Genomic DNA, 12079 nt, shown 5'->3' with positions numbered 1-12079 from the left:
AATGGCCCTTGAACTGACTTGTTTTGTTTGTTGCTCTTTAAATGATTTAATATGAGCAGAGAGACAAACATGCTGAGGGATTGGCTGTGTTAGTTCAGTGAGAGTGTCACAAGCTAATGTGCACATTTATGACTGCAGTGTATTATGTTAAATACAAACAAAATGATAGCAGAAGTGCTGCCACGTGTCTGACAGACAGAGAGGACCAATGTGTTTATTGGGTAGTTCAATGAAAGGCTTCAGTTAGTAAAGAGTGAGAAAAAACTTTGCAGTTTTATCTCTTATACAATATTTGAAGTTAATAATACATTTTCAGTTTCAATATTTGTGGGTGATTTTTTTATTTGTTTGTACTAATCCAACAGTAAAGTGGCCTCCAATGAGTTGACAGTGCAAGCAGCTCATTTAAATTTGACCCTTGCTCCAGAGACAACCCAATGAAGGTCTGTTGGCACCTCATACCATGAAGTAGCTGTTTGTTGGTTTCACTGGAGCATTAATTGTTAGAGACATCACAAAGAAGCAGTTTGGAAGCTCCCAGCGCTGTCTATGTTCAGAACTAACCATTCCACATATTTGTCATTCATGTGTTTGACATTAATGTCAGACGTCAACAACTTTTATTAATTTGCATATTTCTTTGTAACCAAACAAAATACCAAAGCAAGACTGTCATCAAGGAAGCACTGGAAAACAATGGTAACAAACAACAATCATGATTAAATATCATTCATTTTTATTCTATATTTCATTTTGCTTCAGCAAACTCAAGAAAAAAGGGAAAATATATGCACTTAATATGTTTATTGAATATCTTGTACATTCATGTTAACAAAAAACTCTCCACTCTCTCTCTGTCACTCTTGGGGAGGCACTTCAAGTCCTTGAAACAAGGAACCAAAGCTGTGTGAAGCGCGTGTTCTCAATAATATTAATAGGTCTGCAGTTTGTTGCAATCCACTTGATTATTGTGTTAGTCAATATTTCTGAGGCAGACTTAATGAGCCCCCGATGCTCCGTGAGTGGTTTGTTGGTTTCTCGTGAGCTGGGTGACGCGTTAGCCAAAGTCCTAGCAGCACCCCCAACTAACATATGTTTCGCGTCAATATGATATTTTAAGATGGAAGTGCTTCGGTGAAATGAAAATTCCTTCTTGCACAATGTGCATAATACTTTATGTTGATCGACTATTCCATCTTATTTTTTTTAATACTCAAATTTCCCATCGAGAGGGCCAATGTGAGTTTATCACCTTCCATATTGAGTTGATTAGTTCAGCTGCCCGTCACTGCCAGATCAACTGCCCATTTGCACATGTGCGAAGGTAACTTTGCTTGGACAAACTGCCCGAAATGCATTGACAGAAACATTTCAGGGATTTTGAGTCATTCTGCACTCCAGATGTGTTAATTGCGCTAAAAATTTTAAACGCGCTGACCGTGATGGCGGATTAATTTGCGTTAATGCGTTAATTTTGACAGAACTAGAAAATACATAATCTTCTTATTGTTTGTGTGCGTATGTGTGTGTGTGAGAGAGCGAGAGAGAGCATATGAATGTGAGAATGTCACAAATGTACTTGATAATGACCCAGATAGCAAGGAAACATTGAAACAATGTTGAGTCAATATCAGGCGACGTCATTGAATCAACGTTGAAGTGTGACGTTGACCCAACGTCACTCTTGCACCCATTTTTAACGTTGAAACAACGTCAGGTTTTGATGTTGAATCAATGTTGAAACCTGACATTGATTCGACGTTATATTTTCTAACACTGTTGACATTGAAACAATGTCAGATTCTGATATTGAAACACTGTTGAGCTATGGTATTGATTTTCCACCTCTTTCGTACAGTTGCTTTTTATTGAAAAAAACAAAAAAACAAAAAAGGTCAATAGACATGTATCATTTGCAAAATACTTTATTAAAAGACAAAGTTTCCTATTTACATTTCTATGTTTCACGTCACTTTTTATTATTTACTCCGGGATGGGGATGGATGATGTGTGTCCTGCGGCGCCACCCGTGCGATCTGGAGCATATCTGAGCCATTTCTGGACTGCTTGAGCAAAGACCAACTCAGACATAGAGTTTGCCCCTACCTGCTGCGCCAGGCCATCTAGGACAAAAATAGACACACACACAAAAAACAAAGAAAAAAGGGAAAAAGGGAATTAGAGCACATGAATAAGCTCTTGTTATCTGTCTTCAGCGGGGAGAAAGTATGTAAACTCTAGGCTGATAAACATGAAAGTCACCAGGCGGAAATCAGCAAACTGCCGCATTTGATTCCCAAAGAGCTATAAGCTGAAAATGTGATATGTCTTAGCATGGTGTGCCGTGTATCCTTTAAAAAAAAAAAAAAAAATATGGGGTCCTCGGGCTGTACAAAGTGTACAACCCGAGGACAAAACAAGTTTCGACCAAAGACTCCATCTCCAGATTAACCGGACATGAAAGTCTTGTTATTAAGAAAGACAAAGTAATATAGCAAAAACAGACATAGGAAATGTGAAACGCACCCAGCACATCAATTGATCCCTTTATTGTTCACTTTAGGCTCATAAAACTACAATAAATGTTAAAACTTACCAAATATGCATCTGCACAGCGCTGTCTCTTTAAATGCCCTTTTTGCTTTGTCTGGTCCTTGGTTTTTTTCCCCTGCCCAGTTGAGTACAGAGGCCAGCTCCTTTGTAATGGCATAAACCATTACACGGCGGACTCGCACCTCCAGTGTGGTCCAGCAGCACCAATCAACGCAAAGCGTCTCACCTATAGACACATTTTATGAGATGGAATTAGCGTGTCTCATGTCTTAAATGTGTATGCAAGTGCTTGTGTGTTTACTTCATGTAATTGATGATAGAAACATGTCATTTAGTTTTCCCTAAAGCCTGATTTTCAAGTCATACAAAGAATAAACCAAAGTATTGGCAGTACAATGTATTTCTATTCCCTTTTGTTGGATATTCATGTGTTAGTTCTTGTAACTGCTAAAAGTGTTTACTAGTTTTTGCCTGTCACATATATTTGTTATACCATGTAAACTGTGAAATTCCAAGATTTTCAAACTTGCCTTGTAATAGTGGCCTCACAGAGTCTCTGGAATCTACAGAAAAAAAATCACAACAAGATGACATTCAGGAGTATAAATTGGGTTTTTTTAGATAAGAGTACAATGACATTGTGATGCAGCTTTAAAAGCTTTTAAAAGCATACCATCTATAGGGAAGACATCAGACTCTGCATGCTGGCGAGATCGCAAAGCTGTGTCGGTTTGTGCCGGAGTGGCGAAAGTGCGGAAGCTGGGAGGGGCATTATGATGGTTGCTATCAGTGGGCTGGGGGCAGACTGCGGAGTGATGAGGGCTGTTTAGAAAAAGATAATTTTTAAGTATTTAAGAATACAGACAACTTGTCAAAAAGTTTCCTCGTGTCAGACACAGATATGTACACAGACACTAGACAGTATTATATTACCTGGTATTTTCACTCGAGGGGCCTGGGGAAACCGTTTTTTGTAGGCTGCTCATCCTCTGAGTCCGTATATGTGTACAGGGATTTGGTCTAAAGAAAAGAAATTAAAAACGGTCTTAAGTAATTGTAAATATGCTTTTGGCATATTGTTTCCTAAAGTTAGTTTGATTTCTAACAACACACACAGGAAACAGAGGCGTGCAAGAAGGTACAGTATACAATGAATTTTTGAAGTGCACAAGTGTACACTGCTTTGCATTTTAAAAGTTTACAAACTTCCACTTTTTGGACTATATTATGTGGTGATATTGCAGTATGCAAGCACCACAGATATGTATAAAAGACAAGATCATAAATTCTTAACAATCAAAGATAAGTTTGTGAATAAAAGGGTTTTACTTGTGCTTTCTTTTAAGACTGGTCTGGGTTTCTTCTTCGGACTGAAGGTCAGGCGTATCACAGCGTTCACGTGGATATCTCTGAAGACTGTGTTCTGCTTCGTGAAATGTGCCTGGAAATACAAACACAATGTACGGCCAGACAATACATTACGTGTGGACAAAAGGTGCAAACGCATAGAAAAATCAGCGGTTTCAAAAATACGCTGGTGCGTGTGGACGTAGCCTTATTCATTATTCAAGGCACAAACGGAAAGTCGTATGCGGCGTGCAGCGTACAGTCACGTGGGCATGCTGCGTGAGCATTCAAACTGAGTCTAAAGTTTTCGTAATGCGAATTGAGCGAGTGCTCTCCAATCATCAAAAGTAACAAAGTCATTGAACACGTTTATACAGTTAACTTTACGTTTATCAATCATATATCACAGATTTAGAATTTTTGTAGTACTAAGCAACTACAGAGCGAAAGTCTGGGTCCAGCACCGAGACGACGGCAAGAACAAAGGAAACCTCGAGCGTTAAAGCTAGCTTTGTAAGGAATATAACGAAGAAATTATGAAACAAAAATGTTTTCTTTGTTGATATACTTTGTTCGCAGTGCAGTTTATTTGTTGCGGATTGTAAGAAGTAGACACAATTTCGGGCTCCCACATTTTGTGGGAACAGCGTAAATAACAGTAAAAAACTCGTTAATGTACAACATTAACGAGTTTTTTACTGTTATTCAAATGCAAACATGGAAATAACGAGTAGGAAAAAAAAAAATCATTCATTCTTACCTTATACTAATCGTGGTGCAGGCCAGTGCAGTGCATGACCTGATGCCTTCTCCGGTCAATTCCGCTGAGAGTAAATCAAATGTCCCGCTCTACTGTAGAAGACAATGAATACCTGGGGATGTACCAATGTGAGAGGGGTGCTGCGAATAGTCCAAGTGATCGCTGCTTTAATTTCCTGGTCAACTATACATAAATTGCACGTAGACACGATTTTTTAAAGCTGGTGAACTAGATCAAGTCATTGATAACAAGTGAACAATAAATCTACTTTCTCTGGTACTTTATACCCGATCAGTTGCAATGCAATTTAATGCTCAACTACAAATCAATGGTTTTGATGGTGACGGGCGAATGATCGTCAACTATAAATAGACGTTTTCTCGGCGTTGTTGTTGTCACCTGGTCGACTATAAATAGATCAAATATCAATGACAAAAAAACAACGGTGAATCAACATCGTTACAACGTCTCTATAGTAAGACCGTCGGTTTACCACAGTATTTCAATGTTGTTACAACATTGGCATTTCAACCCCGACCATATACGACGGTTCGGATGAAAAATCAACATAGATTCAATGTCGTCTTGCTATCTGGGGAGGGGGGGAAGCTGTAGCAGTGCCCCCCAGGTGGCTGGAGGCAGACTGAGATGGAACCAGGACAACCAACTCCCAATCTGCAGTACCCAAGAGTACCAAAGACCCCTCACATCTCTGTGACATCCACGTGCCCAGCAGGAGGAGACCACAGGAACAATCAAGCCCCCGCATCCCAGGGAGGGACAGAACTATCCAGTGGGAAGAGGTGACCATGTCCCACCGGGGTCAAAGGACCAGCCCCCTGTGTGGGGAATTTGTTTCACCTGCTCCAACTTTCAGTGCATCATGCATGCCTAACTGCACTCAAGAAAAGCACAAAGACCAACGATCTGACTTTATTCCTTGGTGAGGTCCTTATGACCATTAGGAACAGGCGGAGTTGAACAATAATTTTAGATATTTAAAGTCTACGATGATCTGAAACAGGTGCAGTTAACGATGTCTCTCCAACAGTTTGTGTGCTGTTTCACTGTGGTGATCATTTTCTTCTGCAAAGATAAGAAAACAGTTTGAGTTTTCTTCAGATATTTTCTCATTGCAGAGATGATATCAGGGGAGGAAGAAGTACAAGATTAAATAGAGGTACAAATGTTGACTATTGATCAAGGAACACTGAGGTAAAATATTAACAGCAAAAGCAACAACAGAGGTGCCTCTGATTTGGAGTTTGTCTCTGCAAAGATGTTGTTTTCTTTCTTTAAAACAAAGAAATGTGATTTAAAGATGAACTGGTAGGTTAATGTTTAAAGGTTTTACAACAGTCAGCATTAAAATGTTCTGTTTAGTATGTGATCAGTTCTTAAGTTAGACGAACTCACTGCCAATCATCACCTGCACTAAACATAACCAGTAAGATGTAGTGATGGGAATTCCGGGTCTTTTTAGACAACCGGGTTTTTCGGCTCCCAACCAGCTCTTCATTTGTTTTGCTGTTTTAATTAATTAATTATGAACAACTATATAAAATTATGCACAAAAGGAATAACTAATGTAAAAATAATGTGGTTTTACTTATATATAAATATATACGGGGGCCCCTACAAACTCCTGAACTTCCAAAACAGAGCTACCTAGATCACTTAAACAGGTCGCCAGTCTGTCGCAGGGCTAACACACAGAGACACAGACAACCATTCGCACTCACATACACTCCCACATTCACACCTATGGGCAATTTAGATTAATCAATTCACCTATCCCCACAAACTGCATGTCTTTGGACTGTGAGAGGAAGCCGGAGTACCTGGAGGGAACCCACCCAAACACGGGGAGAACATGCAAACTCCACACAGAAAGACCCCGGCCTGATGGTGGAATTTAACTCAGGACCTTCTTGCTGTGCGGCAACAGTGCTAACCACCGTGCCACCGTGCTGAATATATACATTCAAATAATTTAAAAAAATGTTCATTTACCTGTTACTATCACACACCAAATCCGGTCGTTGTGTTTTGGAGTTCGTACATGTTTTGGATTATGTATGTGCTTTGTCTCTATGGGCCACCATAAATATACTTTACTTATTCACTCCACATAAAATGTAATAAATAAATTATAAAATACAAAAAACAACTGTTTACATTGCAACTTTTAACTATTTAAATTTTCAGCTTTTTCCTTTTAAACAAATTTAAAGTGAAACAACACAAAACACTGTAAACCACAACACAATTAAATATAAATTAAAATATGCAAAACAAAAAGAAGATGCACATTCTCTGTCATATGGGCCTGGGATGATAAAAAAGACTACCAACGGCTTGTGTCAAAATTTAATTGATGGCCCTAGCCTTGACCTTTTGACCCTACCGGAAGTACTCCGGAAGTGACTAATATATATATATATATATATATATATGTAGCTACTTTTACAACAGGTTTTCTCAATAGACAGAAAAACAGAAACCCTAAAAGAAAACGGCCTTGTTTTACGCACATCAAGAAGAAGTCAGACGACCGTCGGTTCATCCCGGTCAATTACCTCCGAGAGCTCGGGATGCTTCAACTACCTCCGTAGAATACCATAAGCTTATAAGATAAAAAACACAGAAAAATAATTATTTTTTAAGAGAGAGAGAGGGAGAGAGAGAGAGAGAGAGAATCGATCAAAGTTTTCTACAACACGTTATACCACTCCGGGTCAGGAGGGGCGATATAGCATGGACCGGCTGGATGACTAGGCTGGATGGAAGCATAACCGGAAGCCTGGCAGGGACTTTCCTTTTGACCTTCATCCTGCTCCATGATCAGCCGTTAAATGTTTCCTCAGTGTTGCTGTAATGTAACAACAAAGTTAGTTTTTTAAGATCAGACAGGTCCCAAAACATTGCTTACACACAGTCACTGAATTAGCATCTGTGGCACAAATAAGCTCCAGGGACTGACTTGTTTTTTAGAACCGACCTTTGACACTTGGATGTTCGCTTAATTTTTAACCGAAGAGAAATTTGACCCTAATAAAAAAAACACGATACTGTGGTGAATACTTAGCTCAACTTTGATGTCTTGATATTTGGTCACATTGGGGCCTGATGAATGTAAAAACAAAGAATTACCAGATTTTTTTTTTTTACCTTATTTTTGTTTTTAAGAAAAATAAGAGCCACATATGAGGATATTCATTTAAAATTTTGATAGAACAGTAGCAGTATAATGTCCCCGTAAGTGGGTATCAGGCCCTTGTAAAGCAAAATTCAGTATTTTGGTCTAAATAACCCAAAATGTGATGTCCACATATGTGGACGCCAGGTCCTAGGAGGTTAATCTGAAAAAAGTAAACATGTTGCAAAGACAGTTTCGACACAATGCCCAGCGCAGAGTACATGAATGGGAAGTAGGAATTCCTCCTCTCTATACTTACACTCCTCCCTAACAAATGCCAAGTCATCATCTCCATATTGTGTGTCCCACTTTTCGAGTTTCATTGAAGTGTATCCAAGTGCACAAGATGTAAAACAATGTAATAGTTTTTTAAGCCTGTTACTGAGTCCCCGTCAAGATGCCATTCATTTAAGAGACTAATAATTTTTTGAACTTAAATTGTGCTAACTTCAACGCAATAACATTAAAAATAAAACATATTAGAACTAATTTTTGTCAGACACAAGAACAACTTGAGCATATTTTTTTCGAGAGCCAAAATAGGGCTTACAAGTTTGCCGTGCCCCTGGGGATCAGTGTGAGGTTGTGTGGCAGATCCCGGCGTGGAGGGTCCAGACACTCCCACGGCGCAGACTTTGCTATCCGCACAGAGCGTTTCTGGTGTGGCTTATGCAGAAGAGACAATACAGCTCCCGGTAAGCATGTCTGTTGTAGCCTGCCCTTTATAAATATCTCTTTGATTATTCAAACAGTTATCCAAAAACATTTTATCTATGTTACTGATTTAAAATATATATACAAATATTTCAAGTTTTTAGCTCAAACAGACTCTTGAGCATATTCATATAGCAAATTCCACATAACCAGTGTGCACCCTAATGTACATCTTTTAAGTGTATGTTAATCAGTACATGAAGCGTACCTTTTACGAGAATTAGGAGTATGGGGGTTAACTAATCAAAATGAAAATATACAATAACATTAGAGCACATAACAGACATATACATATTTCAATTTGTAAAAGTACTCACCTGTCCTGGTCGCTTCCTGCAGGATGTGGAGCAAAAGAGTGGAATCGGTTCAATCACCTGCTTAAGAGCTCCTGGAGCAGACCAGTGTGCCAGGTTAGGGGAGTATGGTTAGATAGTAACAGTTGAAGCGTATGTTATCGATTTGTTTATAGTACGTTTTGGAAATATGTATATGTTTGTTATGTGCTCTAATGTTATTGTATGTTTGTTGGGTTGTGTTTTCATTTTGATTAGTTAACCCCCATACTCGGGCTAGTCCGGATGCTCACCTGAATAGGTAGAGTATAAAAGGAAGCTATTTTGTTTTTAGTGGGTTGGTGTTTGTGCTGTTAATACGTGCCTTCTTTACTAAAGTGCCAGTCCATGGATTTATTTTATGCCAGTCTCGCGTCATATTGGAAGGAACCTATGACCGCCGGCCAAAACTGACAGGGGCCAAGATCTCAGTGAAGAGGTAGATACTAGGGCTGGGTATCGTCACTGATTTCTAGAATCGATTCGATTCCGATTCACAAGGTCCCGAATCGATTCGATCCACGATTCGATTCGATTTAAATCTGGGAAATTTTGCCTCAGACAGTCAGAAATATTATAATTCAGATCAGTACATTTACATATTTTTGTATCTTTAAAAAGGAAGCTTACACTTGCAAACCTTTAGCAAAGGTGTAAGTGTAGCACAGTGGAAATTTGTATTTATCTTGTATATTGTTTTTATTCTGATTTTTAGTGTTTATTTATGAGTGTCGTTTTATTTGCATGTTTTTGCTCTGTTTCTATTGCATGGTTTTTAGTGTTTTATGTGACATAGTTTTTAATCCACTGTGGACTGGCTACACCTGGGACAAATTAGCTGATAGGGACCACCTGCTGAGGCATGGGTGTGTCCAGAGGTGGCCTATCAACTGTGTAAAGACCTTTTAAAAGCAGGCTAGCTGAGCACTGAAAGAGAGAGGTTAATGCTAGATGGCCAGCGTGACACGGCGACCCAGTCCTGACCTCATGGAACGGCAACAGTAGGAGACAACGTGTGTGATTGGCAGCAGGGCAGAGGTTTACCTCTGCCTGCATTTGTGAGTAAGGTCTCTACTAGTGATGGGTAGATGAGGCCTCGTGAAGCGTTTCAGCACATTCCCCAAACTGTATCGATACTGTGTTGACACAGTGTTACTGTTTTTCTCCATACTGACACCTGCTGGACCTTAAATATCATTGCAGGCAACTTACTTGAGACTCACAACAGACACTGATTCAATGACCTAGTCATACTTGTACACTGTAAGGTATTGTACTTTCCATGGAATCATTTTATATCTTTTACATTTCAAATATTGTAGACATCTATAAAATATATTGTGAATGACACTAAGTGAAAATTAAAATGAAAGTATTGTGAATGTAATATTACCCATTTAAATGTATTGACTCAGAGTTTATTATAAAATTCTATTCAGAAAAATAAGTTTATCCAATGTTTTTGCATTCAGTCTATTGCATTTTTTTGACACCATTTCCCCAGCTTTGGAAAACTCACAGGCACAGATGAAGCTGGGGTACACAAAAACTGTAAAGCCAGGTGGAAACGGTTCTGATAAGATGTATTTCTATTCCCCCAGTACGTTAAAGGATCCTCTGATCTTGGAATGTTTCTCTCCGACACTCTCCACAATACTAAGGGGTTGGCAGTCCTTTATAATAAAATTCAGGACTGCCTGGTCCAGAACAGTCTTCGTAGATGCTTGATTTCAAAATAATAAAACACATATTAATAAAAAAAAAATGATGATAAAGCTGTTCAGTGTCAATATAGGCTGACCTGTGTTCATTCTCGGTGTGTTTGTTTCCTCAATTTCATGTTTGGCTCTGTAATGCTAAACACTGAGGAGGTGCTTTTGTTTGTGTAAGAAAGCGCCGCAGAACAGAGGCGACATTTAACCTGCATAAAATGAAATAAATAATTTACACTTCAACTCACATTTCTGTTTTTCCTATTCTGATAGATTACACTGAAACAAAGACAAACTATTACCTTATTTGCAGTTAAAAGATCAAAATGATCCCACACAGCAGAAACATTTCTTTTTCTTTCGGGCTCCATTTTGTTATGGAGAGATGTGTATTTTTTTTTTTTTAATCTTTGCGAGAGTAATTTCGTGTTTTTTTGGTGGCGACTCATTCCGTTGACAGATGCGGATGCGGTACTTTTTAAACACAGTTTGGCCCGTTGGCAATGAGCGATACAGCAGCTGTATCGATCACGTGACTTTTTCTTAAAGCGACGCACGCACCGATACAGGCTTCGCTAGGTGAGCTTGATACATGCGTCGGTGCGTCAGTGTTGCAGGACCCATCACTAGTCTCTACTGTTGTTTACTGGGTGCAGCTGGGTTGGGAGAGGGTCGCCATGGCCATGAGCCAGGGCCGCTTCTGGGACCATTGTTCTGGCCCCTATTTGTTATTTGACAGGACACCGACGCAAGGGGAGCTGTGGCGGTGGTCGCATGATGGATTCGGGTGCAGAACGCAAGCTGATGGGTCAGTGGAAGGACAAGAAGATGGCTCTTTCTTGTCTGCCAAAGACAAGGCTGGCGTGGACTCTGCTCTAAAGAAGGAATTCCTGGCCGGCTGATGGACCCATAATGAACATGTGGCATAATTATAGCAGGGAGGTTTTATTGAATGTAAAAGATGGTAGTTTTAGAATTGCGATCGTGGCTCAGGAGTTGGGAGTTCGCTCGGACAGTCTCGGTTGTTGTGTCCTTGGGTAAGACACTTCACCCATTGCCTACTGGTGGTGGCGCCAGTGTCCGGCAGCCTCGCTTCTGTCAGTGCGCCCCAGGGTGGCTGTGGCTACAACGTAGCTTGCCATCACCAGTGTGTGAATGTGTGCGTGAATGACTGGATATGTAAAGTGCTTTGGGGTCCTTAGGGACTAGTAATGGCGCTATATAAATACAGGCCATTTACTATTTACCATTTATTTAGTTTTAGTAGATTGACAACATTTTATTACGTACATTTTAAGGGTGTTTTTATTTGTGCTCCCTGGCCTAGTAATAAACGGTTTCTGATCAGACCTGTTTCATCTCTGTGCCCTGGGTATCTGACTCGCTTGCTCCCCCTTGTATTTTAAAGAATCTTTCTTTTTAGCACGACATTCTGGCATGACTGCTTTAGTGCCCCCCGTTG

At 39.7% G+C, this 12079-nt stretch overlaps 1 long non-coding RNA gene across 1 annotated transcript; it reads right to left on the bottom strand.

The window, feature by feature from the left end:
* Window positions 1-5636: 5636 nt before the first annotated feature.
* Window positions 5637-7526, bottom strand: LOC120438722. Its single transcript, XR_005612081.1, has 3 exons — window positions 7390-7526; window positions 7195-7286; window positions 5637-5746 (listed from the first exon to the last, which is right to left on the bottom strand). It is a non-coding gene; the product is annotated as an uncharacterized LOC120438722 (long non-coding RNA).
* Between the last annotated feature and the right edge of the window lie 4553 nt (window positions 7527-12079).

This window comes from Oreochromis aureus, linkage group 3 (genome assembly GCF_013358895.1).
Source record: "Oreochromis aureus strain Israel breed Guangdong linkage group 3, ZZ_aureus, whole genome shotgun sequence".
NCBI lineage: Eukaryota > Metazoa > Chordata > Actinopteri > Cichliformes > Cichlidae > Oreochromis > Oreochromis aureus.
This window is presented reverse-complemented; position numbering and strand designations above follow the sequence as displayed.